The sequence below is a fragment of the Scyliorhinus canicula genome, chromosome 31, assembly GCF_902713615.1.
Source record: "Scyliorhinus canicula chromosome 31, sScyCan1.1, whole genome shotgun sequence".
In the NCBI taxonomy this organism is placed as follows: Eukaryota; Metazoa; Chordata; class Chondrichthyes; order Carcharhiniformes; family Scyliorhinidae; genus Scyliorhinus; species Scyliorhinus canicula.
This window is the reverse complement of record NC_052176.1, coordinates 6863226-6890370: the sequence shown is the minus strand read 5'-3', so window position 1 is coordinate 6890370 and position 27145 is coordinate 6863226. Positions and strand designations below refer to the sequence as shown.

General features: G+C 50.7%; 1 protein-coding gene across 1 annotated transcript in view; it reads right to left on the bottom strand.

The window, feature by feature from the left end:
- LOC119958978 (basic leucine zipper transcriptional factor ATF-like 3) overlaps positions 1-23112 on the bottom strand; it is an 81743-nt gene extending 58631 nt beyond the window's left edge. Inside the window, exon 1 of the mRNA XM_038787509.1 lies at positions 22575-23112. The gene's annotated coding sequence lies outside the window, so the exon portion shown is untranslated. The remainder of the gene's footprint in view (positions 1-22574) is intronic.
- Positions 23113-27145: the final 4033 nt, after the last annotated feature.

Genomic DNA, 27145 nt, shown 5'->3' with positions numbered 1-27145 from the left:
GGAGGGGAGGGAGGGAGGGAGGGAGGGGAGGGAGGGAGAGAGGGAGAGAGAGAGAGGGAGAGAGAGAGGGAGGGAGAGAGGGAGGGAGAGAGGGAGGGAGAGAGGGAGGGAGAGAGGGAGGGAGAGAGGGAGGGAGAGAGAGACCGGGAGTGAGGACAGGATCTAGAGAGAGGGAGAGAGAGGGAGAGAGAGAGAGGGAGAGAGAGATAGGGAGGGAGTGAGGACAGGATAGAGCGAGGGAGAAGGAATGAGGACAGGAGAAAGAGAGAAAGAGAGAGACCACGAATGAAGATAGGTTCTAGAGAAAGGGAGTGGGAGAAAGTAAGGGAGGAGAGAGAGAGAGTGAGGACAATATATATATACACCGCCATTCAATCATGGCTATTTTCTCATCCCCCATTCTCCTGCCTTCTCCCCCTAACCGCTGATCCCCTTATTAATCAAGAATCTATCTCTGTTTTAAGACACTCAGTGATTTGGCCTCCACAGCCTTCTGCGGCAAAGAGTTCCACAGATTCACCAACCCTCTGGCTGAAGAAATTCCTCCTCGTCTCTGTTTTAAAGGATCGTCCCTTCAGTCTGAGATGGTGCCCTCTGCTTCTAGTTTTTCCCACAAGTGGAAACATCCTCTCCACGTCCACTCTATCCCAGGCCTCGCAGTATCCTGGAAGTTTCAATAAGATCCCCCCTCATCCATCTAAACTCCGAGTACAGACCCAGAGTCCTCAACCGTTCCTCATACGACAAGCTCTTCATTCCAGGGATCATTCTTGTGAACCTCCTCTGGACCCTTTCCAAGGCCCCAGCACATCCTTCCTTAGATACGGGGCCCAAAACTGCTCACAATACTCCAAATGGGGTCTGACCAGAGCCTTATACAGCCTCAGAAGTACATCCCTGGTTTTGTATTCCAGCCCTCTCGACATGAATGCTAACATTGCATTTGCCTTCCTAACTGCTGACTGAATTTGCACATTAACCTTAAGAGAATCATGAACAAGGACTCCTAAGTCCCTTTGTGCTTCTGACTTCCTGAACATTTCCCCATTGAGAGGAGTCTATGCCTCCATTTCTGTTTCCAAAATGCATAATTTCATTTTTCCAGTGTTCCATCTTCTACTTCATTGCCCGCTCTCCTAGCCTGTCCAAATCCTTCTGCAGCCACCCTGCTTACTCAATACTACCTGTCCCTCTACAGATCTTTGTATTATCTGCAAACTTAGCAACAGTGCCTTCAGTTCCTTCCTCCAGATCGTCAATATATATTGTGATAAGACCCCTGAGGTACACCCCTAGTCACCGGCTGCCATCCTGAAAAAGACCCCTTCATCCCCACTCTCTGCCTTCTGCCAGTCAGCCAATCCTCTACCCGTGCCAGGATCTTACCCTGAACACCATGGGCTCTTAAACTTATTTCACAGCCTTAAATCCAACACCTTGTCAAAGGCCTTCTGGAAATCTAAATAGATCACGTCTACTTGTTCTCCTTTGTCTAACTTGCTTGTCACCTTCACCTTAAGTTCCCAAATCAAGTCTGCCTCCAAATCCAGAATTGCCTGTTCCCTAGTAGGCTGTGTCACAAGATGCTCCCACCCCCGTTGCCCATCTGCCTGTCCTTTCGATAGGACACATATCCTCGGATATTTAGATTCCAGCCCTGATCCCCTTGCAGCCACATCTCTGTGATGCCCACAACATCGTACAGCCCAATTTCAATGTGCGCAACAAACTCATTTACCTTGTTCCGTATACTGCGCGCATTTAGGTACAACATAGATCATAGAATTTACAGTGCAGAAGGAGGCAATACGGCCCATCGAGTCTGCACCGGCTCTTGGAAAGAGCACCCTACCCAAGGTCAACACCTCCACCCTATCCCCATAACCCAGTAACCCCACCCAACACTAAGGGCAATTTTGGACACTAAGGGCAATTTATCACGGCCAATCCACCTAACCTGCACATCTTTGGACTGTGAGAGGAAACCAGAGCACCCGGAGAGAACCCACGCACACACGGGGAGGATGTGCAGACTCCGCACAGACAGTGACCCAAGCCGGGAATCGAACCTGGGACCCTGAAGCGATTGTGCGATCCACAAAGCTACCGTGCTGCCCACAACACCCTCAGTCCTGCATTGACCACCTCCCTTCTCACACTCGTCACCTTTTTAGTTCTCGATTTTCAAAGTTGCTGATGACACCACCGTAGTGGGTCGGATTTCAAACAATGACGAGACAGAGGACAGGAATGAGATAGAGAATCTGGTGAACTGGTGCGACGACAATAATCTCTCCCTCAATGTCAACAAAACAAAGGAGATTGCCATCGACTTCAGGAAACGTTAGTGGAGAACATGCCCCTGTCGACATCAATGGGAACGAAGTAGAAAGGGTTGAGAGCTTCAAGTTTTTAGGTGTCCAGATCACCAACAACCTGTCCTGGTCCCCCCCATGCCGACACTATAGTTAAGAAAGCTCACCAACGACTACTTTCTCAGAAGACTAAGGAAATTTGGCATGTCAGCTGCGACTCTCACCAACTTCTACAGATGCACCATAGAAAGCATTCTTTCAGGTTGTATCACAGCTTGGTATGGAGCCTGCTCTGCCCAAGACCGCAGGAAACTACAAAACATCGTCAATTTAGCTCAATCCATCATGCAAACCAGCCTCCCATCCACTGACTCTATCTATAATTCCCGCTGCCTCAGAAAGGCAGCCAGCATAATTAAGGGCCCCACGCACCCCGGACATACTCTCTTCCACCTCCTTCCGTCAGGAAAAAGATACCAAAGATTGAGGTCACGTACCAACCGACTCAAGAACAGCTTCTTCCCGAATGCCATCAGACTTTTGACTAGATCTACATCGTATTAAGTTGATCATTTCTCTACACCATGCTATAACTGTAACATTATATTCTGCAGTCTCTCCTTCCTTCCCTATGTACGGTAAGCATTGTTTGTACAGCATGCAAGAAACAATACTTTTCACTGTATACTAATACATATGACAATAATAAATCGCTGGCTTTGAAAGCAGACCAAGGCAGGCCAGCAGCACGGTTCGATTCCCGTACCAGCCTCCCCGAACAGGCGCCGGAATGTGGCGACTAGGGGCTTTTCACAGTAACTTCATTTGAAGCCTACTCGTGACAATAAGCGAGTTTCATTTCATTTGCGGACGTCATATCCCGGGTACTGAAAACAAGGGTGGCGATGAGTCCAGAGGTGGCGATTTTTGGGGTGTTGGAAGACCCCGGGAGTACAGGAGGGGATAGAGGCCGACGTTGTGGCCTGATTTCTTCCCTGAAAGCCCGGCGACGGATACTGTTGGCCTGGAGGGTCTCAAAAGCCCCCAAAGACCGAAGTATGGCTGTCGGACATGGCAAGCTTTCTCGGCTTGGAAAAAAAATCATGTTCGCCTTGCAGGGATCACTATCGGGGTTCGCTCGGAGGTGGCAACCATTCATCGACTTCTTCACGAGGAACTAATCGTCAGCGGGGGGGGGGGGGAGAATAGTGTTGAGTAGGGGGGGGAAAGAATAGGCGGGTCTATCTGCGAGAGTGGTACTGTTATTTGCACTACGTTTTTTGTAATTGGTATCTGCACACTAATGAACATCGAACACTACAGCGCAGTACGGGCCCTTCGGCCCTCGATGTTGCGCCGACCTGTGAAACCATCTGAAGCCTATCTGACCTACACTATTCCATTTTCATCCATATGTCTATCCAGTGACCACTTAAATGCCCTTAAAGTTGGCGTGTCTACTACTGTTGCAGGCAGGGCGTTCCACACCCCCTACTACTCTCTGAGTAAAGAAACTGCCTCTGACAATGCCAAAAATACCTCAATAAAATTGTCTTGTTAAAAAAAAAATCAAATCAAAACCTTTTCTGCTCTGCCTGGAGGTTAGATTCTTGCCACCGTCTATACTCTCAGTTCTATTGTGTGGTCTGGGAACTTTAGTAACCTCTCCTGAGCCCTCGTCTCCTTTAACTCGTTGAAAGTCCCCATTAACCTGCACCTCTCCTTTAACTTTGATTTTCTAATTCTCCATACTATTGAACCCACTATTTAGTTTAGAGCCCTATCTACAGCCAGCGCCGGCCCTAGGGTTGCTGGCGCCCCGGGCAAGCTGAACTTCGGCGCCCTTGGGGGGGGGGGGGGGGGGGGGGGGGCCGAGGGGGAGGCGGGGCCGAGGGGAGCCGGGCCGAGAGGGGGGGGCGGGGACGAGGGGGGGGGGGGACCCGAGGGGAGGGCGGGGGGAGCGGACCCGGGGCGGGGGGGGGCGGACCCAAGGGGGGGCGGGGTGGGCGGACCCGAGGGGGGGGCGGGGGGACGGACCCGAGGCGGGGGGGGGGAGAGCGGACCGAGCGGGGGGGCGGACCGAGGGGACGGACGGGGGGGGGGGGGGCGCCCTGGGGGAGTGCGGCCATACTGGGGGAGTGCGGCCACCGCGCATGCGCTGGTTGGCGCCGGCCCAACTGCGCATGCGCGGGACCCGAGTCTGGCGCCCCCTAGCACATGGCGCCCCGGGCGACAGCCCGAGTTGCCGGTGCCTTGAGCCGGCCCTGTCTACAGCCCGGGCTATATAATTCGCCAGTACTCTGGTCCCGGCATGATTCAGATGAAGACTGTCCCAACGGAACAGGTCCCCTCTTCCCCAGTGCTGGTGCCAACGTCCCATGAATTCACACCCATGCCTCCCACACCCATCTTTGAGCCACGCATTGACCTCCTTAATCTTATTGACCAATGTGCCAATCAGCCGGTGGCTCAGGTAGCAACCCAGAGATTATTACCTTTTTGATTCTTTTTAAATTTAGCTCCCAGCTGTTCAGAACGGAGAATCCCGCCAGGAATGGTGGAGGGAAGAGAGATGGGATGTGGATAAGAGATGAGCAGTTAAGACAGGGAGCGGGGACAGCACAGGTGGCACAGTGGTTAGCACTGCTGCCTCACGGCGCTGAGGACCTGGGTTCCAATCCCGGCCCTGGGTCACTGTCCGTGTGGAGTTTGCACATTCTCCCCGTGTCTGCATGGGTTTCACCCCCCACAACGCAAAGATGTGCAGGGTAGGCGGATTGGCCACGCTAAATTGCCCCTTAATTGGGGAAAAATGATTGGGTACTCTTAAATTTATTTAAGAAAAGAAGTTAAGACAGGGAGCGTAAGGGCAGCACGGTGGCCTAGTGGTTAGCACAACCGCCTCACGGCGCTGAGGTCCCAGGTTCGATCCCGGCTCTGGGTCACTGTCCGTGTGGAGTTTGCACATTCTCCCCGTGTCTGCGTGGGTTTCGCCCCCACAACCCAAAAATGTGCAGAGTAGGTGGATTGGACACGCTAAATTGCCCCTTAATTGGAAAAAATAATTGGGTAATCTAAATTTATAAAAAAAAAGACAGGGAGCGTGGGCGAAATGGGAGCTGGAGGCAGAGATTGGGGTGGAAATGAGGGAGCGGGAGGGTTGGAGAGGGAGCGGGACGCGGAGTGCCAGGTTCTTGGGGAGTTGCCGGATTGGGAATGGCCACGATTGAGAGACGGAAGTTGGGAGGTGGCGGGGGAGGCAGGGTGGGGCTGGATCAGGGTTGTGCTGGAGGTAGGGACATGGTCAGTGAGGGGAGGGTTGCAGTGTGGAGACAGTGACCCGGGTGGGGGGAGGGGGGGGGTTGGAGGTAGCATGTGGGGCAGGCAGGAGCGGGGGAAGAGCGGAGAGCGCGGGCAATCTCTTGGCAGATGTTTATCGGTCATTTAAGCCGAGTTCAATGGTTTATGATTCCTTATCACCGGATTCAGATAGTGACAAAGGCTGCTTACTGGAAGTTGAGTCAGTTCCAATCCCGCTTGTTGTTACTGACAGTTAATGGTTAAACAAGCTTTGAGATCAATTCCACCTGAAGCATTTGTATGAATCCAAGATAAGAGGCGTAGGAATTCGATGGAGCTGGTCTCGGAGCTTGAGGGCAAAACGGAAGCGTTAGCTTGACGTAAAGGAGCCTATCGCAGTGCTTCGCCATCTTGGATCAGGCTTCTCCAGAGGCGTCGAGAGCCCTCGAACTGATTTTTAAACAACGGTTGGCCGATATCAATGGGGGTTCCGCGAGGACCCGACCTGGTTCAAGGCTGCCCAGGGCCTGCCCGACTCGCCACCTGTTAAAGAGAGAGTGCTCATTCGAAGGGTCGGTGCAGATTCGATGGGCCGAATGGCCTCCTTCTGCACTGTAGAGATTCTATGATTGAACAAAGAACAATACAGCGCAGGAACAGGCCCTTCGGCCCTCCAGGCCTGTACCGGTCATGATACCAACCTTGGCCAAAACCCTCAGCACTTCCTTGTGCCGTATCCCTCTATCCCCATCCTATCCATGTGTTTGTCAAGACGCCTTTTGAGCGCCGTTAATGTATCTGCTTCCACAGCCTTCCCTGGCAACGCGTTCCAGGCACTCACCACCCTCTGGGTAAAAACCCTGCCTCACACATCTCCTCTAAACTTTGCCCCACTGACCTTCAACCGATGTGGAAGCTTTGGAAAAGGTGCAAAGGAGATTTACCAGGATGTTGCCTGGAATGGAGAGTAGGTCTTACGAGGAAAGGTTGAGGGTGCTAGGCCCTTTCTCATTAGAACGGAGAAGGATGAGGGGTGGCTTGATAGAGGTTTATCAGATGATCAGGGGAATAGATAGAGTGGACAGTCAGAGACTTTTTCCCCAGGTGGAACAAACCATGACAAGGGGACATAAATTTAAGGTGAATGGTGGAAGATATAGGGGGGGATGTCAGAGGTTCTTTACCCAGAGAGTAGTGGGGGCATGGAATGCACTGCCTGTGGAAGTAGTTGAGTCGGAAACATTAGGGACCTTCAAGCGGCTATTGGATAGGTACATGGATTAGGGTAGAATGATGGGGTGCAGATTAATTTGTTCTTAATCTAGGACAAAGGTTCGGCACAACATCGTGGGCCGAAGGGCCTGTTCTGTGCTGTATTTCTCTATGTTCTATGCCCCCTGGTGACTGACCCCTCCACCCTGGGAAAGAGTGCCGGCCCATCCACTCTATCCATGTCCCCTCATAATCTTGTAGGCCTCCATCAGGTCACCCCTCAACCTCTGTCTTTCTAATGATAACAGTCCGAGTCTATTCAGCCTCTCCGCGTAGCTGACACCCTCCAGACCAGGCCACATCCTGGTGAACCTCCTCTGCACCCTTTCCAAAGCCTCCACCTCCTTCTGGTAGCGTGGCGACCAGAATTGTGCGCAGTATTCCAAATGCGGCCTTCCCAAGGTTCTATGCAGCTGCAGCCTGACTTGCCAGTTTTTATACTCGATGCCCCGTCCAATGAAGGTAAGCATTCCGTCTGCTTTCTTGGCTACCTTGCCCACATGCGTTGCCACCTTCAAAGATCCGTGGACCCGATTGCACTAAGTCCAGGCCGGGTTAAGCCGGATTTTAGACCGGCAAGGGATATGTAGGGGTGGGGGAGACAAGTAAGTGGAATTGAAACCAAAACCAGTTCCTCTTGAATAGCGGAACAGGCTCGAAGGGCCGAATGGCCTGCTCCTAAGTTCGAGACTTTGGTTAGGCCACATTTGGAATACTGCGTGCAGTTCTGGTCGCCACATTACCAGAAGGATGTGGATGCCTTGGAGAGGGTGCAGAGGAGGTTCACCAGGATGTTGCCTGGTATGGAGGGTGCTAGCTATGGAGAAAGGTTGAGTAGATTAGGATTGTTTACGTTGGAAAGACGGAGGTTGAGGGGGGGGGGATCTCATTGAGGTCTACAAAATAATGAGAGGTATGGACAGGGTGGATAGCAACAAGTTTTTCCCAAGAGTGGGGGTGTCAGTTACAAGGGGTCACGATTTCAAGGTGAGAGGGGGAAAGTTTAAGGGAGATGTGCGTGGAAAGTTCTTTACGCAGAGGGTGGTGGGTGCCTGGAACGTTTTACCAGCGGAGGTGGTAGAGGCGGGCACGATAGCATCATTTAAGAGGCATCTAGACAGGTATATGAACGGGAACAGAGGGAAGTAGACCTTGGAAAATAGGCGACAGGTTTAGATAAAGGATCTGGATCGGCGCAGGCTGGGAGGGCCGAAGGGCCTGTTCCTGTGCTGTAATTTTCTTTGAGACGGAGATCGAGAAGGAAGGTTATTGAGGGAGATGGGGAGAGCGTGGGGAAAATGGCAGGCGAGAGCAGATGACCAGTCATGGTCACGTTGATTGGTGGGGTAGGCCCGAGGGGATGGATGGCCTACCCCCATGCAGCCAGCCCTTCGTGCCTGCCCTCGCGCATTCCTTTACTAGCCCCGCGCTTCTCGGAAATGCAACTCGGCAGCGCCAGTCTGGGCCGTGGCAATTCCTCGAGCGGACCGGGGCGCAGACCGCCTGGGCCTGCAGGCAGACCCCCTCCCGGCCCGGTCTGGGAGCAAGCCAGGCCTAACTACCAACCGGCCACTGACACACGGTGCCCGCCGTTGGGATTGGAGAGGTTGAGCGCGGTGTTACTCATGACCATTCGACACGAGAAGGAAGTTTATCAAAGGCTGCCCTCTGCTGGCCAGACTCAAAACATCGAGGCAACGCATTTGGCGACCTGGGCAGGTTTCCACATCCTGCCCGAGGAGGATGGAAGACATCAAAGAGCTGGAGGGAGGAGGTTGTGGTGCAGTGGGTTAGCGGTCTTGCCTCTGGGCCACAGGCTCCACGTTCCAGGCCCATGCCAGGTCTGCAGGTGGCTTGATCAGACTGTAAATCTTTCCGATACGCCCGAGATCGGGCGGGAAAACGCGGGAGAGCTTCCTGGTCAACCGTACTGCAGAAGGCCTCCTGCTGTACTTTGCCAAGCGCTCATTGTGGACCGATTAAACCAAAAAGGTCACCAGTGGCGCCTTTGGATGCCTAGCGCCCCCCTACGAGAGCGTCTTTCAATCTTTTGTTCCTGGGACCCACTTTTACCAATCGGCCGGCCTTCACGATCCACGCCGGCCGACCTTCGCGACCCGCCACTTTCGCTAAGCTTTAATTCAACGTTGCGTTCCTGACAACGGCTCCAGCTGATGATTTACAGTCTCGCTCCACATTGAAAGATCTTAGGATTTGAAGTCAATTCAATTCAGGGTTACCGGTCGTTCTTGTGCATTGCTGAAACTCAGTAGAAATTCAAGTTTAAAAACTTGTCGGGTGCAAATAAGAATTGTTTTTATTTGGAGTTCATTGGCTGCAACTGGGAAATCATTTAAAAGGCAGTTTGTAGACAATTCGATTTTTTTCAAAGAATCACAGGAATTATCTTCTGAGACAAACAGCTCAAACACAACTTTAAAAGTCAAAGTCTGAAGTCAAAGTCTGAAAATGAAATATGAATACAGAACTCTTTTCTAACTCTCTTCCTTTTCTGTCTAACCCTTCCTATCTCTCTCCACTCTTTCTTTCCGTCTCTCTCCACTCTTTCTTTCCGTCTCTCTCCACTCTTTCTTTCCGTCTCTCTCCACTCTTTCTTTCCGTCTCTCTCCACTCTTTCTTTCCGTCTCTCTCCACTCTTTCTTTCCGTCTCTCTCCACTCTTTCTTTCCGTCTCTCTCCACTCTTTCTTTCCGTCTCTCTCCACTCTTTCTTTCCGTCTCTCTCCACTCTTTCTTTCCGTCTCTCTCCACTCTTTCTTTCCGTCTCTCTCCACTCTTTCTTTCCGTCTCTCTCCACTCTTTCTTTCCGTCTCTCTCCACTCTTTCTTTCCGTCTCTCTCCACTCTTTCTTTCCGTCTCTCTCCACTCTTTCTTTCCGTCTCTCTCCACTCTTTCTTTCCGTCTCTCTCCACTCTTTCTTTCCGTCGCTCTCCACTCTTTCTTTCCGTCGCTCTCCACTCTTTCTTTCCGTCGCTCTCCACTCTTTCTTTCCGTCGCTCTCCACTCTTTCTTTCCGTCGCTCTCCACTCTTTCTTTCCGTCGCTCTCCACTCTTTCTTTCCGTCGCTCTCCACTCTTTCTTTCCGTCGCTCTCCACTCTTTCTTTCCGTCTCTCTCCACTCTTTCTTTCCGTCGCTCTCCACTCTTTCTTTCCGTCGCTCTCCACTCTTTCTTTCCGTCGCTCTCCACTCTTTCTTTCCGTCGCTCTCCACTCTTTCTTTCCGTCGCTCTCCACTCTTTCTTTCCGTCGCTCTCCACTCTTTCTTTCCGTCGCTCTCCACTCTTTCTTTCCGTCGCTCTCCACTCTTTCTTTCCGTCGCTCTCCACTCTTTCTTTCCGTCGCTCTCCACTCTTTCTTTCCGTCGCTCTCCACTCTTTCTTTCCGTCGCTCTCCACTCTTTCTTTCCGTCGCTCTCCACTCTTTCTTTCCGTCGCTCTCCACTCTTTCTTTCCGTCTCTCTCCACTCTTTCTTTCCGTCTCTCTCCACTCTTTCTTTCCGTCTCTCTCCACTCTTTCTTTCCGTCTCTCTCCACTCTTTCTTTCCGTCTCTCTCCACTCTTTCTTTCCGTCTCTCTCCACTCTTTCTTTCCGTCTCTCCACTCTTTCTTCCGTCTCTCTCCACTCTTTCTTTCCGTCTCTCTCCACTCTTTCTTTCCGTCTCTCTCCACTCTTTCTTTCCGTCTCTCTCCACTCTTTCTTTCCGTCTCTCTCCACTCTTTCTTTCCGTCTCTCTCCACTCTTTCTTTCCGTCTCTCTCCCCTCTTTCTTTCCGTCTCTCTCCACTCTTTCTTTCCGTCTCTCTCCACTCTTTCTTTCCGTCTCTCTCCACTCTTTCTTTCCGTCTCTCTCCACTCTTTCTTTCCGTCGCTCTCCACTCTTTCTTTCCGTCTCTCTCCACTCTTTCTTTCCGTCTCTCTCCACTCTTTCTTTCCGTCTCTCTCCACTCTTTCTTTCCGTCTCTCTCCACTCTTTCTTTCCGTCTCTCTCCACTCTTTCTTTCCGTCTCTCTCCACTCTTTCTTTCCGTCTCTCTCCACTCTTTCTTTCCGTCTCTCTCCACTCTTTCTTTCCGTCTCTCTCCACTCTTTCTTTCCGTCTCTCTCCACTCTTTCTTTGTCTCTCTCCTTTCTTTCTGTCTCTCTCAACTCTCTCTTTCTGTCTCTCTCAACTCTTTCTTTCCGTCTCTCTCCACTCTTTCTTTCCGTCTCTCTCCACTCTTTCTTTCCGTCTCTCTCCACTCTTTCTTTCCGTCTCTCTCCACTCTTTCTTTCCGTCTCTCTCAACTCTTTCTTTCCGTCTCTCTCAACTCTTTCTGTCCGTCTCTCTCAACTCTTTCTGTCCGTCTCTCTCAACTCTTTCTGTCTGTCTCTCTCAACTCTTTCTGTCTGTCTCTCTCAACTCTTTCTGTCTCTCTCTGTCTGAGTTTCTTTCTGTCTCTCTCAAAATGGTGGCCAAATCGTCCATGGATATACTATTTCATATCTGTCTTAAGCGATCCGATCACACCCCAGTATAGTCCTAATTGGTTCGAGTTAAACTCAAACACATTTGATTTGATAGCAAGCTGTCCATCTTCACTATGTAACATTACTTCTAATTGTCTGCTTGCATGTTAAAGAAAATAAAGATATTGTGCTTTATCTAAACCAGCAAAAACTGGTCTAATGCTGACCTACCTATTGCCACAATAGAGACCTCATACTGACCTCACTACTGCAACAATGGAGACCTTATATTATCTCGTCATGTCACGCTGGACATAACTCCGAAAATATAATTCAAACTGTCTATTTCAATTCAGTCTTTTATAAAATCGTTATAATGAGAATGTTGGAATCAAATATATATATTATATTTGATTCAATGTTTTAATTGTCCATTTATTAAAAATAAGGCAATATCATAGATTATCATAGAATTTACAGTGCAGAAGGAGGCTATTCGGCCCATCGAGTCTGCACCAGCTCTTGGAAAGAGCACCCTACCCGAGGTCAACACCTCCACCCTATCCCCATAACCCAGTAACCCCACCCAACACTAAGGGCAATTTTGGACACTAAGGAGCAATTTATCATGGCCAATCCACCTAACCTGCACATCTTTGGACTGTGGGAGGAAACCGGAGCACCCGGAGGAAACCCACGCACACACGGGGAGGACGTGCAGACTCCACACAGACAGTGACCCAGCCGGGAATCGAACCTGGGACCCTGGAGCTGTGAAGTGATTGTGCTATCCACAATGCTACCGTGCTGCCCCAAAATATAGTTCAAGATATGTTTTTTTTTAGCATGTATAATTCATGGGATATGATTCAACCTAATCTCGAGCGGCGTGGGAACCATAGAATCCTTCATTCCTATTCCTCGTTGCCATGGATTCAGCACTTGTCCTTGGAAAAATGTAATGACCTTATCAGACTTCTGTGCTACTTGCAAACCCATGACCATGAGCTTGCAAATTATATGTTCTCTTTAATTTTAAAACTGGGAATTAATATTTATGCTTTAAGCAGCTTATCTTTTTACCTATATTAGTTGTATTAGAAATACCTGGCTTCTACACCATCCTTTGAAAAAAATCAAAGAGGTTTGTCCTCGAACCTAGTCTTCAAATGTCTTTGAGGTTCGGGTTTTAAACTCTCATTCGCCAGTACTTCCCTCCACATAACACACATGGGCTTTGCATCCCGATTTGTATTGGCACAATTAACAAAACCATACCTCAAGGAATCATCTTTTTACTGCTCTGCTCCCGATTTCAGTTTTTTTCTTTGTTTGAAACGATCCATCGGCAGTTCTTCACGGTTTTGTTGCTTGCCTGCTCGCAGCTAGAAAATGGGTCGAATCCCTCCTCCAATTTTGTCCCAAAAGCACGTACATACAGTGATGTCAGGGTACCTGCCGGGCGCACGACCTGCTCTCTGCCGCCTCTTCTGGCCGGAAGACTACATTGTTCGATTCTTGGTAGTGTAGATGAACAGAGAGATCTCGGCATCCAGGTACATAAATCCCTGAAAGTTGCCACCCAGGTTAATAGGGCCGTTAAGAAGGCATATGGTGTGCTAGCCTTTATCAGTAGGGGGATTGAGTTTCGGAGCCACGAGGTCATGCTGCAGCTGTACATAACTCTGGTGCGGCCGCTCCTGGAGTACTGCGTGCAGTTCTGGTCACCACATTATAGGAAGGATGTGGAAGCTTTGGAAAGGGTTCAGAGGAGATTTACTAGGATGTTGCCTGGTATGGAGGGAAGGTCTTACGAGGAAAGGCTCAGGGACTTGAGGTTGCTTTCGTTAGAGAGGAGAAGGCGGAGAGGTGACTTAATAGAGACATATAAGATAGTCAGAGGGTTAGATAGGGTGGACAGTGAGAGTCTTGTTCCTCGGATGGTGATGACCAACACGAGGGGACATAGCTTTAAATTGAGGGGTGGTAGATATAGGACAGATGTCAGAGGCAGTTTCTTTACTCAGAGAGTAGTAGGGGTGTGGAACGCCCTGCCTGCAACAGTAGTAGACTCGCCAACTTTAAGGGCATTTAAGTGGTCACTGGACCACTGATATGGATAGACATATGGATGAAAATGGAATAGTGTAGGTCAGATAGGCTTCAGATGGTTTCACAGGTCGGCGCAACATTCAGGGCCGAAGGGCCCGTACTGCGCTGTAATGTTCTATGTTCTATGTAAAAGCCAGTCGCAGACGTTGGACACTTCTCCCCCGCGATCGGGACACGCCACAACCCATCGTTCCGCGACCCTCCCGACCCCCACCCCAGAGGTCGCGACCCGCAGTTTGAAAAACCCCGCCCCCGGGGAGATTCACAAGAATGTTGCCAGGGTTTTGAAAATTGCAGCGACCACGAGCGACTGGACGGGCGAGGGTCATTTTCTAACTTTGTCATAGAATTTACAGTGCAATAGGAGGCCATTCGGCCCATCGTGTCTGCACCGGCTCTTGGAAAGAGCACCCTACCCAAGGTCAACACCTTCGCCCTATCCCCGCAACCCCACCCAACACGAAGGGCAATTTTGGACACTTAAGGGAAAATTAGCACGGCCAATCCACCCTAACCTGCACATCTTTGGACTGTGAGAGGAAACCGGAGCACCCGGAGGAAACCCACGCACACACGGGGGTGGTGGGAGAATGTGCAGACTCCGCACAGACAGTGACCCGAGCCGGGAATCGAACCTGGGACCCTAGAGCTGCTAAATTGCCCTTTAATGTCCAAAGACGTGCAGGTCAGGTGGGGGTTATGGGCCTAGGCAGGGGGCTCAATTCAGAGGGTCGGTGCGGACCCGATGGGCCGAATGGCCTCCTTCTGCACCGTGGTGGTTCTATGACAGGCTGACTGGCTCGATGGGTTGCTAATCAGAACGGTGTCCCACAAGGAACATTGCACCAGGCGGTGTTGAGGCCCCCCCCCGGGGACGGGGAGGGCGAGCAACAAATTCCAGCGGTGGGAGAACTGTCGATGCGAGGCTCGATTGGAGATGTCGGGTCTGGCTTTCCTTGGGGAAAAGGCGGCGGAGGGGAGACTCCATGGAGATATCCAAGATCCCGAGGGGAATGGACCGGGGTAGACACTGAGAAACTGTTCCCACTCAAAAGACATCTTCAAGTACGACATTCAAAATAATAGATAAAAGGAGGACTGATGCCAGGGCAAAATATGATCGGCCGGAGGCAGGTCTGAGTGAGGTGCTTGTAGAAGTCAGGTATTTTAAATACACTTAATATAGGTAAGAAGACTGTTTAAGACAGAAATATCAATTCCCAGTTTTAAAATGAAAGAACCATACAATTTCCAAACTCAGTCATGAGTTTGCAAAACACAGAACCACTGATAAAAACATCACATTTTTCCAAGGGCAAGGGCGGAATCCATAGCAATGAGGGATAAGGATGAAGGATTGTGCGGTTCTCACGCAGCTCGAGATTAGGTTGAATCATATCCCATAAATTATACAAGCTAAAAAAAATATCTTGAACTATATTGCCTTGTTTTTAATAAATGGACAGTTAAAACATCGACTCAAATATAATATATATATGTATATATTTGATTCCAACATTCTCAGTGAAACAATCTTATAAAAGACAGTTTGAGTTGTATGTTCTGAATTATGCCTAGCCTAGCAAGATGAGATAACATGAGGTCTCCATGGTGGCAATAGGTAGGTCAGCATTAGACCAGTTTTTGCTGGTTTTGATAAAGCACAATATCCCATGAGAAACATACCAATAAGCAACAATTAGAAGTGGCGTTACATTGTCATGATGGACGGCTTTTTATCAAATCAAATGTGTTTTGAATATAGCTTAAACCAATTAGGATTATATTGGGGTGTGATCGGATCGCTTAAGACAGATATCAAAGAGTATATCCATGGATGATTTGACCACCATTTTTAGTGAGGCGTGAAGAGACTAGAGACAGGAGACTAGAGACAGAAGACTAGAGGCAAGAAGACAGACAAGTCAGAGAGACAAAGAGAACAAGACAGAAAGAGAGAGAGAGAGAGAGAGTAAAGGAAGAGAATTAGAAAAGAGTTCTGTATTCCTATTTCATTTTCAGCCTTTGACTTTTAAAGTTGTGTTCAGGCTATTGTCTCAGAAGATAATTCCTGTGAATTTTTGAAGAAAATCAAATTGTCTACAAACTACCTTTTAAATCATTTCCAAGTTGTAACCAATGAACTTTGAATAAAACAATTCTTATTTGCACCTGACAAGTTTTAAACTTGCTTTTCTACTGAGTTTCAGCAATGTCTCACCAACAACCGGCAACCGTAAATTAAACAAAACTGGATCAAATCCTTAGAGATACTACAGTGCTCAAAGGCAAATAGTGTTACTATCAGAAAAGAGACATTATGCAATAATAATAATCATTATTACTGTCACATTAACGCTGCAATGAGGTCACGGTGAAAATCCCCTCGTCGCCACATTCCGGCGCCTGTTCGGGTACACGGAGGGAGAATTCCGAATGTCCAATTCACCCAACAAGCACGTCTTTCGGGACTTGTGGGAGGAAACCGGAGCGCCCGGAGGAAACCCACGTAGACACGGGGGGAGAACGTGCAGACAGTGACCCAAGCCGGGAACCGAACCAGGACCCTGGCGCTGTGAGGTAACAGTGCTAGCTACTGTGCAACCGGGGCTCCTCCCTATTTTAGACCTTCCAAAATGCATGACCTCGCATTTGTCCGGATTAAACTCCATCTGCCACCTCCCCGCCCACGTCTGTGCTACCGTGCCGCCCTAGATTAAGGGGGGGGGAGGATGAAGCAGAACGCTCTTAAAGAGAGCGGGTGGATTGGCTACGCTGAAATTGTCCCTCGGTGAGGGCAGCAAGGTGGCGCAGTGGGTTAGCCCTGCTGCCTCACGGCGCCGAGGTCCCAGGTTCGATCCCGACTCTGGGTCACTGTCCATGCGGAGTTTGCACATTCTCCCCGTGTCTGCGTGGGTTTCGCCCCCCACAACCCAAAGGTGTGCTGGTTTAGCTCACTTGGCTAAATCGCTGGCTTTTAAAGTAGATCAAGCAAGCCAGCAGCACGGTTCGATTCCCGTACCAGCCTCCCCGGACAGGCGCCGGAATGTGGCGACTAGGGGCTTTTCACAGTAACTTCATTGAAGCCGACTCGTGACAATAAGCGATTTTCATTTCATGTGCCGGGTAGGTGGATTGGCCACACTAAAAATATTGCCCCTTACTGGAAAAAAAAATAATTGGGTACTCTAAATTTATATAAAAAAAGAAATTGTCCCTTAAGCGTCCAGGGATGTCCTGGGATTGGGCAGGGGAGTGGGCCTAGGTAGGGTGATCTTTCAGAGGGTTAGTGCAGGCTAGCCCTCCTGCACTATAGAAAATCTATGGTGGAGAACAGAACGCGGGGCCATCAGTGCAAGATTGTTCTGAATAGATTAAATCGGGAATTCAGGAGAACATGGATCTCCCTCCGATATGGAAAGTGGTCAAAATGCTTTTGAAACTCGTGACCTGTGACCTCGAAGGACAAGGGCAGCAGACGCCTGGGGAACGTCACCCACCTGCAAGTTCCCCCCTCCGAGCCACTCAATTTCCCCACATAGGAGCAGTAGGCCATTCAGCCCATCAGATCTGCACCACCATTCAATTAAAGTCAATGCTTTTCCCCATAATCCTTCACGTCATTGTTAATCAGAAACCTATCAATCTCCAGTCTTCAGGTGATGTCCCGGAGGACTGGTAGAATAGCCAATCTTGTTCCTTTGTTTAAGGAGGGTAGCAAGGATAATCCAGGGAACTACAGCAAACGTGACGCCACTGTTTAAAAAAGGAGGTAGGCAGAAAGCAGGAAATTATAGGCCAGTGAGTTTAACTTCGGTAATAGGGAAGATGCTGGAATCTATCGTCAAGAAAGAAATTGCGAGGCATCTGGATAGAAATTGTCCCATTGGGCAGACGCAGCATGGGTTCGTAAAAGGCAGGTCATGCCTAACTAATTTAGTGGAATTTTTTGAGGACATTACCAGTGCAGTAGATAACGGGGAGCCGATGGATGTGGTATATTTGGATTTCCAGAAAGCCTTTGACAAGGTGCCACACAAAAGGTTGCTGCATAAGATAAAGATGCATGGCATTAAGGGTAAAGTAGTAGCATGGATAGAGGATTTGTTAATTAATAGAAAGCAAAGAGTTGGGATAAATGGGTGTTTCTCTGGTTGGCAGTCAGTGGCTAGTGGTGTCCCTCAGGGATCCGTGTTGGGCCCACAATTGTTCACAATTTACATTGATGATTTGGAGTTGGGGACCAAGGGCAATGTGTCCAAGTTTGCAGATGACACTAAGATGAGTGGTAAAGCGAAAAGTGCAGAGGATACTGGAAGTCTGCAGAGGGATTTGGACAGGTTAAGTGAATGGGCTCGGGTCTGGCAGATGGAATACAATGTTGACAAATGTGAGGTTATCCATTTTGGTAGGAATAACAGCAAACGGGATTATTATTTAAACGATAAAATATTAAAGCATGCCGCTGTTCAGAGAGACTTGGGTGTGCTAGTGCATGAGTCACAGAAGGTTGGTTTACAAGTGCAACAGGTGATTAAGAAGGCAAATGGAATTTTGTCCTTCATTGCTAGAGGGATGGAGTTTAAGACTAGGGAGGTTATGTTGCAATTGTATAAGGTGTTAGTGCGGCCACACCTGGAGTATTGTGTTCAGTTTTGGTCTCCTTACTTGAGAAAGGACGTACTGGCGCTGGAGGGTGTGCCGAGGAGATTCACTTAGGTTAATCCCAGAGCTGAAGGGGTTGGATTATGAGGAGAGGTTGAGTAGACTGGGACTGTACTCGTTGGAATTTAGAAGGATGAGGGGGGATCTTATAGAAACATTTAAAATTATGAAGGGAATAGATAGGATAGATGCGGGCAGGTTGTTTCCACTGGCGGGTGACAGCAGAACTAGGGGGCATAGCCTGAAAATAAGGGGAAGTAGATTTAGAACTGAATTTAGGAGGAACTTCTTCACCCAAAGGGTTGTGAATCTATGGAATTCCTTGCCCAGTGAAGCAGTTGAGGCTCCTTCATTACATGTTTTTAAGGTAAAGATAGATAGTTTTTTGAAGAATAAAGGGATTAAGGGTTATGGTGTTCGGGCCGGAAAGTGGAGCTGAGTCCACAAAAGATCAGCCATGATCTCATTGAATGGCGGAGCAGGCTCGAGGGGCCAGATGGCCGACTCCTGCTCCTAGTTCTTATGTACAGGCCGGTGAGCCTTACGTCAGTGGTAGGGAAATTACTGGAGAGGATTCTTCGAGACAGGATCTACTCCCATTTGGAAGCAAGTGGACGTATTAGCGAGAGGCAGCACGGTTTTGTGAAGGGGAGGTCGTGTCTCACTAACTTGATAAGGGTTTTTCGAAGAGGTCACAAAGATGAATGATGCAGGGAGGGCAGTGAATGTTGTCGATATGGACTTCAGTAAGGCCATTGACAAGGTCCCTCATGGCAGACTGGTACAAAAGGTGAAGTCACATGGGATCAGAGGTCATAGAAGGCAGAGAGTAGCAATGGAAGGGTGCTTTTCTGATTGGAGGGCTGTGACTAGTGGTGTTCCGCAGGGATCAGTGTTGGGACCTTTGCTGTTCGTAGTATATATAAATGATTTGGAGGAAAATGTAACTGGTCTGACTAGTAAGTTTGTGGACGACACAAAGATTGGTGGAATTAGCGATGAGGACTGTCAGAGGATACAGCAAGATTTAGACTGTTTGGAGACTTGGGCGGAGAGGTGGCAGATGGAGTTTAATCCAGACAAATGTGAGGTGACGCATTTTGGAAGGTCTAATGCAGGTAGGGAATATAGTGAATGGTAGAACCCTCAAGAGTATTGACAGTCAGAGATCTAGGTGTACAGGTGCACAGGTCACTGAAAGGGGCAACACAGGTGGAGAAGGTAGTCAAGAAGGCATACGGCATGCTTGCCTTCATTGGCCGGGGCATTGAGTATAAAAATTGGCAAGTCATGCTGCAGCTGTATAGAACCTTAGTTAGGCCACACTTGGACTATAGTGTTCAATTCTGGTCGCCACACTACCAGAAGAATGTGGAGGCTTTAGAGAGGGTGCAGAAGAGATTTACCAGGATGTTGCCTGGTATGGAGGGCATTAGCTATGAGGAGAGGTTGAATAAACTCGGTTTGTTCTCACTGGAACGACGGAGGTTGAGGGGCGACCTGATAGAGGTCTACAAAATTATGAGGGGCATAGACAGAGTGGATAGTCAGAGACTTGTTCCCAGGGTAGAGGGGTCAATTACTAGGGGGCATAGGTTTAAGGGGCGAGGGGCAAGGTTTAGAGGAGATGTACGAGGCAAGTTTTTTTACACAGAGGGTAGTGGGTGCCTGGAACTCGCTGCTGGAGGAGGTGGTGGAAGCGGGGACGATAGTGACGTTTAAGGGGCATCTTGACAAATACATGAAAAGGATGGGAATAGAGGGATACGGACCCAGGAAGTATAGAAGATTTTAGTTTAGACGGGCAGCATGGTCGGCACGGGCTTGGAGGGCCGAAGGGCCTGTTCCTGTGCTGTACTTTTCTTTGTTCTTTGTTCATATTCCCCCCAGACAGGCGCCGGAATGTGGCGACTAGGGGATTTTCACAGTAACTTCATTGAAGCCTACTCGTGACAATAAGCGATTTTCATTTTTTCATTTCATATTCTCTGTTACAAAATCAACTACAGTATTGGATTTTTCAGAACGCGACCTCCCCTGACCCCTCAGCTCAGTTACAAAGGTGTGAGGGCTGGGTGACGCAGCTCATCGACAGGGGTTCAGTACCTCCCTGGGTTCCAAGGAGAAGTCCCTGTTCTGCGGAGTTTTGAGACTATCGGACATGGCGGACGGCGGGCCTGCTCCGCGTTCAGTCCTTGGGGCCCGCCCTCCACGTTTTCGGCCAGATCTCCGGAGGGATCCACGGCAGAAGGTTGCGGCCGAGGAGAATCAGCGAACCAGCAGGCCCAAAGCGGAGGGTTTAATCCCGCGGTGGAAGGCTGACGGAACGGATACGCCCGGCAGGGGGCCGCCAGACGTGGGACGCGCTCGCACCGGGTGGCCGCCGAGGGACAGGTCGCAATCCCATCGCAAAGAATTGCATTTACCTGGCGCCTGTCACAACCTCCTGCCAAAGAGCGTTACAGCCAAGGAAGGGCCCGTGTTGAAGTGCCGTCACTGTTGGAACGTCAGCGTTGCAGCAGCCAATCTGCGCACAGAAAGCTCCCACAGCAACGGTGTCTTAACCGCCCCCATAATCCAGTTCAGCGAGCTTGAGGAATGAATATTGGGCCCAGGAGACCACCACGGCCGTCCTCTGTCTCCGCACTTTATTGCAGCCACTCGTGCAGGCAGTTTAACATTGCGTTGGACACACCAAAGTGTCAATCACATTCCTCATCTACCCAGCATGCATCTGCCCATCAGCCCCCTCACCGTCGCCCCTCAAACACAGGAGAATGAAACTCAAAAGCATGAACGTTGAAGCAGACCTTTATTGACATTGCGCAAGTACAGAGCATGCCTCTCAAAGACGGGACCGATCGGGAGCAAGCAGAGGGGGAAAGTTAGAAACCGCCCTTGTGGGGGAATGTGAAGCGTTAACACGACTCAGGGGGGTATTGAAAAGTCCAAACTGAATGGGCGGTGGAGGGGGGGTCGGTGTGTGTGTGTGGTGGGGGGGGGGACCAGCTCGAGGGCGCCATTGTTGGCGTCCCTCGGTCTGATACCACCAACGGGCTCATGGGGGTATCAGGGTTTGGAACCAGTGTAGGGGACACTTCGGACTGGAAGGCATGTCGCTGTGGGCGCCGAGACGTGATAACCATGGGCGCGTTTCTCCAAAATGGAGACGAAGGGTTTGCGCCGTCGTGAACGCCGCTCCAGCCTCCCCTCCCGGCGCCAAATGGGCGCCGCGCCAACCCGCGCATGCGCGGGGGACTTCTTCAGAACGCAGCTCGGAGAATCGTGGGGGGCGGCGTGGCGCGGTTGGGGCGTTTCTCCGGGCCGGCGCGGGGCTGGGAGAATCCCCCCCCCCCCCCCCCCCCCATAGGTAGCCCCAGGGTAGCATGGTGGTTAGCATCAATGCTTCACAGCTCCAGGGTCCCAGGTTCGATTCCCGGCTGGGTCACTGTCTGTGCGGAGTCTGCACGTCCTCCCCGTGTGTGCGTGGGTTTCCTCCGGGTGCTCCGGTTTCCTCCCACAGTCCAAAGATGTGCGGGTTAGGTGGATTGGCCATGCTAAATTGCCCGTAGTGTCCTAAAAAGTAAGGTTAAGGGGGGGGTTGTTGGGTTACGGGTATAGGGTGGATATGTGGGTTTGAGTAGGGTGATCATTGCTCAGCACAACATCGAGGGCCGAAGGGCCTGTTCTGTGCTGTACTGTTCTATGTTCTATGTTCGAATCGGCGGAGCTGGATGCGAGGTTCCGGGGGTGACGGCAGGTGGGGATAGAGTACGTCAAGGATTTGTTCGTGGGAGGGTGAGGAGACGCATCAGTTGCCGTGGGAAACAGGCGAGGGACTGTGAGAAAAGAAGTGCCGGCCTTTCAGAAGCTGCCACCTCCCCCCGGTACTGGAAGACAAGGTGTCGCTCGAGGACGACATTGGGCAGAGGGAGTGCCGGATATATATGGAGAACTGATGGATAGGGAGGGCGCTCCCGTGGGGGAGGCCAGGGGCAAGTGGGAGGACGAGTTGGGGGCGGAGTTGCGGAGGGCGAACGCTTCCTCGCCGCATGCGACGTTAAGTCTCATCCAATTTGAGATGGCGCACAGAGATTTGTCTCTAGGAGGAGCCGGTTCTTTCCGGGGGTGGGGAATAGGTGTGGGCGGTGTGTGTGTGTGGATGAGTTGGCGGCAAATGTTTTGGCCGTGTTTAGGGGGTTTCGAGATGTTATGACAGAAATTCTGGGTGTCGGGATGGCTCCGAGTCCTGAGGTAGCGATATTCGGAGTATCGGAAGATCCGGAAGTACAGGTGGGAAGAGAGGCCGGTGCCTCTCTGATAGATCTGCGGGGGAGCCGCCAAAGGCGAGGGTATGAGTGGAAAACGCCCTCAATAAAAATATTTCCAAAAAAATAAGGACGAGACTCCTCGGGTTGAAGCCTGAAATCTCGACACAGCTACTTACTGTATACAGACAGTCCTCGGCTTGAGATTAGTTGCTCAATGTTGTCCGGAGGTCCCTGCGGGGGAAGAGGAAGAGATACAGATCAGGTCACTCTCCACGGAAGTAGACAACGCTTGGAGATGGCGGGGAAGGGGAATAGATAACAAACTGGACGCGGAGCTGAAAACCACACTGGCTGAGATTACCGGAGCAATCTTGGGAAGAGGACATTGACTTCAAACACGCCCCTCTCACGAACAAGGCCACCGCAGGCAGCCATGCCGTGTTCAGCCCACGTAGGAGCAGGAGTAGGCCATTCAGCCCATCGGATCTGCTCCGCCATTCAATGACATACTGGCTGATCGGACAAGTCAACGCTTTCCCCCATAATGTTTCACATCGTTGTTAATCAGAAACCCATCAATCTCCTGTCCTCAGGACACTCCCAGGACAGGTACAGCACGGGGTTAGATACAGAGTAAAGCTCTCTCTACACTGTCCCCATCAAACGCTCCCAGGACAGGTACAGCACGGGGTTAGATACAGAGTAAAGCTCCTTCTACACTGTCCCCATCAAACACTCCCAGGACAGGTACAGCACGGGGTTAGATACAGAGTAAAGCTCCCTCTACACTGCACCCATCAAACACTCCCAGGACAGGTACAGCACGGGGTTAGATACAGAGTAAAGCTCCCTCTACACTGTCCCCATCAAACACTCCCAGGACAGGTACAGCACGGGGTTAGATACAGAGTAAAGCTCCCTCTACACTGCCCCCATCAAACACTCCCAGGACAGGTACAGCACGGGGTTAGATACAGAGTAAAGCTCCCTCTACACTGTCCCCATTAAACACCCCCAGGACAGGTACAGCACGGGGTTAGATTCAGAGTAAAGCTCCCTCTACACTTTCCCCATCAAACACTCCCAGGACAGGTACAGCACGGGGATTAGATACAGAGTAAAGCTTCCTCTACACTGTCCCCATCAAACACTCCCAGGACAGGTACAGCACGGGGTTAAGCTCCCTCTGCACAGGCGGCAGGGTGGTTAGCACAGCTCCCTGACTGCAGCAGGGACCCAGGTTCAATCCCAGCCTCGTGTGACTGTGTGGGGTTTGCACCATCTCCCCGTATCTACCTGGGTTTCCTCCGGACATTGAAACTGCCCCTTAGTGTCCAAAGATGTGGTTAGGTGGATTGGCCGCGCTAAATTGCCCCTTAGTTTCCAGGGATGTGCAAATTTGTTGGGGTTATGGGAAGAGGGGGGGAGACGGGACCTAAGCAGGCTGCTCTTTCAGAGCATCAGTGCAGACTTGAAGGGGCGAATGGCCTCCTTCTGCGCTGTAGGGATTCTATGGACGCGAAAAATATACCTCAGGCAGCACACCTTTTAAAAAAAAACCAAGTCAAGCTCAGAACTTTAAAGCTGGTAGCACGAACGTGCAAAGCTGCATGGAGATTAAATGACAGATTAGCCTGCTGCAAGAGCTAATGTGAAGTCCCAGGCAGGCAAGGGACAAAGAGACCGAGTTAAAGGAGGAACATTGGAGCTGATTAACAGCAGAGGCGGTTCGATCATCAAATCAGGGCCACCGATATCGAGCAGCTGGATAAAAGGCCATAACCCTCCACGGGCCGGTGAATTGGGCGGCATGGAGCGCCGAGCGGGACAGAGATGGGGAACGTTGAGGCGAACGAAACGCACAATCGCATTTAAAACGGGAACAGGGCGATGGAACAAGAATACGGTCGAGGACGGGAGTTGGGATAATAGAGATCAAATCGAACCATCTCAATCCTGTCCCCTGCCCTAATGTGTTTCTGCGATTTACTTCAACCCCGTGTGCTCTTTAATCCCAATTCTATTCGCTGGCGGAGGCCCTTCTGTGATTTACAATGGGCCGCTCTCACTCTGCCAGCTGTACGAATCACAATTGGGTTGGCTGCCGTGACACACTCTTGCGATTCCCTTTCAATCTCCCTCTTTGCACGGTAATGGCTGCCGAATGAGAAGGGTTCTTATTCAAAGGGAGTGCAGGGAATCAAATCTTCAAAGTCCATGGCTGCACAGCCAAAAGAGATTGGCAGCCCGTGAGCCGCTCATCAAATCTCACGAGTTAAGCCTCCACGCCGACCGTTGCAGCTATTCAAAGGGGTGGGGTGGGGGGGGCAAACGGAGAATGATGGATCGTGAGGAAATCGCACTCAAACTCCCACCAAAGCACCTTTGCACCCTCAAAACATCAATCGAAAAAGCAGCAGTGGTCAGCACTGCAGCCTCACGGCACAGAGGGCCTGGGTTTGATCCTGGCCCCGTGTGGAGTTTGCACATTCTCCCCGTCTCCTTTTTTCCCCCCCAAAATAAATTCAGAGCATCCAATTCTCTCCCCCCCCCCCCCAATTAAGGGGCAATTTGGTGTGGCCAATTCACCTACCCTGAACCTCTTTTGGGTTTGTGGTGGAGGGGTGAGACACTCAGAGACGGGGAGAACGTGCGAACTCCACACAGGCAGTGACCCGGGGTCAGCGCCGAACCCGGGTCCTCGGCGTCGTGAGGCAGCAGTGCTAACCGCTGCGCCACCGTGCTGCCCATTCTCCCCGTGTCTGCGTGGGTCTCGCCCCCCCCCCCCCCCTACAGCCCAAAGATGTGCAGGGTTAGGCGGATTGGCCACACTCAATTGCCCCTTAATTGGGAAAAAAAAAGAATTGGGTACCGCAATTTTAAAAAATAAATAAACATCAATCGAACACCAAGACAAGGGGCTCCGTGATCTTTTCTTTAAATAAATTTAGAGTACCCAATTCATTTTTTCCAATTAAGGGACAATTTAGCGCGGCTAATCCACCTACCCTGCACATCTTTTGGGTTGTGGGGGTGAGACCCACGCAGACACGGGGCGAATGTGCAAACTCCACACGGACAGTGACCCAGAGCCGGGATCGAACCTGGGCCCTCGGCGCCGTGAGGCAGCAGTGCTAACCACTGCGTCACTCTGCTGCCCGGGTTACATTATCTTTGATCACGCAAGTTTTCAACAGGGGTAGGTATCCCCTCCAGACGAGATCTGTGCAACGGGACTGGATTGCCAAATATCGGACCCCGCGCAGGTTTTGTCGGCCGAGCTGCATAAGGCAGCCCCCCATCCGTGGGGAGAGAGTCGGAAAGGTCAAGGGGCGTTCATCAACCAGGTGGGAACAACTAGCCTGCACCACACTAGCTCTCAACAGAGGCAGAGGTCCTGAGCAGGTGGCAGAGAAAATGGGTTTTTAAATTAACATTTGCCTCACCTTATGGCCAAAATAATAATCTTTATTAGTGTCGCAAGCAGGCTGACATTAACACTGGAATGAAGTGATTGTGAAAATCCCCTCGTCGCCACACTCCGGCGCCTGATCGGGTACACGGAGGGAGAATTCAGAATGTCCGATTCACCCAACAAGCACGTCTTTCGGGATTTGTGCGGGGAAACCGGGGCGCCCGGAGGAAACCCACGCAGACACCGGGGGGGGGGGGGGGGGGGGGACGAACGTGCAGACTCCGCACAGACGGTGACCTAATTTGGGCATCGAACATGGGGCCCTCACGCTGTGATGCAACAGTGCTAACCACTGTGCTACTGTGCCACCCTGACGAAGGACGATTGCGGCTGGAGGGGGACGGGAGGAGATATCAATGCTGGAGGGCTCGAAAATTAAGTCATTGGCTGATGAGAAAACGGGCAATGGTGAAGACTACGAGCCAAGGACTTGCCTTTGGGCAAAGCATACCATGCTGGCAAAATATTACTTTCAATATTCCGTCATAAATCTTCAAACACTAATCCCAAATATTTGCCCTGGTTACGAAAGCAGTATTTACACTCCATTTAAATCATAACCTATTGAATCCCCCCCCCCCCCCCCCCACCCCACCACTGCATTTACTCGAGTGAATGGAGCCTCCGTCCTAATCTGGGACCCGGCTTCGAATCTGACCACAGCAGATGGTGAAATTGGACATCGCTAAATTGCCCCTTGGTGTACAAACGGTTAGGCAGGGTGACGGGGATGGGGTGGAGGCGGGGGGGGGGGGGGGGGGGGGGGCTGAAGTAGGGAGCTCTTTCCAAGGCAAGGGGCGGTGCAGACTCGATTGGCCGAAAAGCCTCCTTCTAATGGAGGAGACACAGTTCAAGGGCAATTAGGGATGGGCAAGAAAAGCTGGGTCGGGGCCCAGTGACACTCCACATCCCATGAAGGAATTTTAAAAAAAGACGAGCCATTGCCCGAAAGTACAAATATCACGTTGCTCCTGATTTGACTCTTGGGCATATTTTTTTTAGAAACCCCATCTCCTTTAACTTGCTTCGAGAAAGATAGAGTGCGTTTCTTTGCCATCAGGCAAGGTACACTTTCACTCATGTTTTTCAGCTGTATCTGCCACCTGTCTGCCCACTCTCTCATTGGTCAGGCTCCTCCGTATTAGGTTTATCACTGAGCTTGGCAGAGTCTCCCTCTATCTACCCCTGTGAAAAATGAGTTATGAAGCTGGCCCACAGATTCCTGGGGGCCTCACGGTAGCATGGTGGTTAACATCAATGCTTCACAGCTCC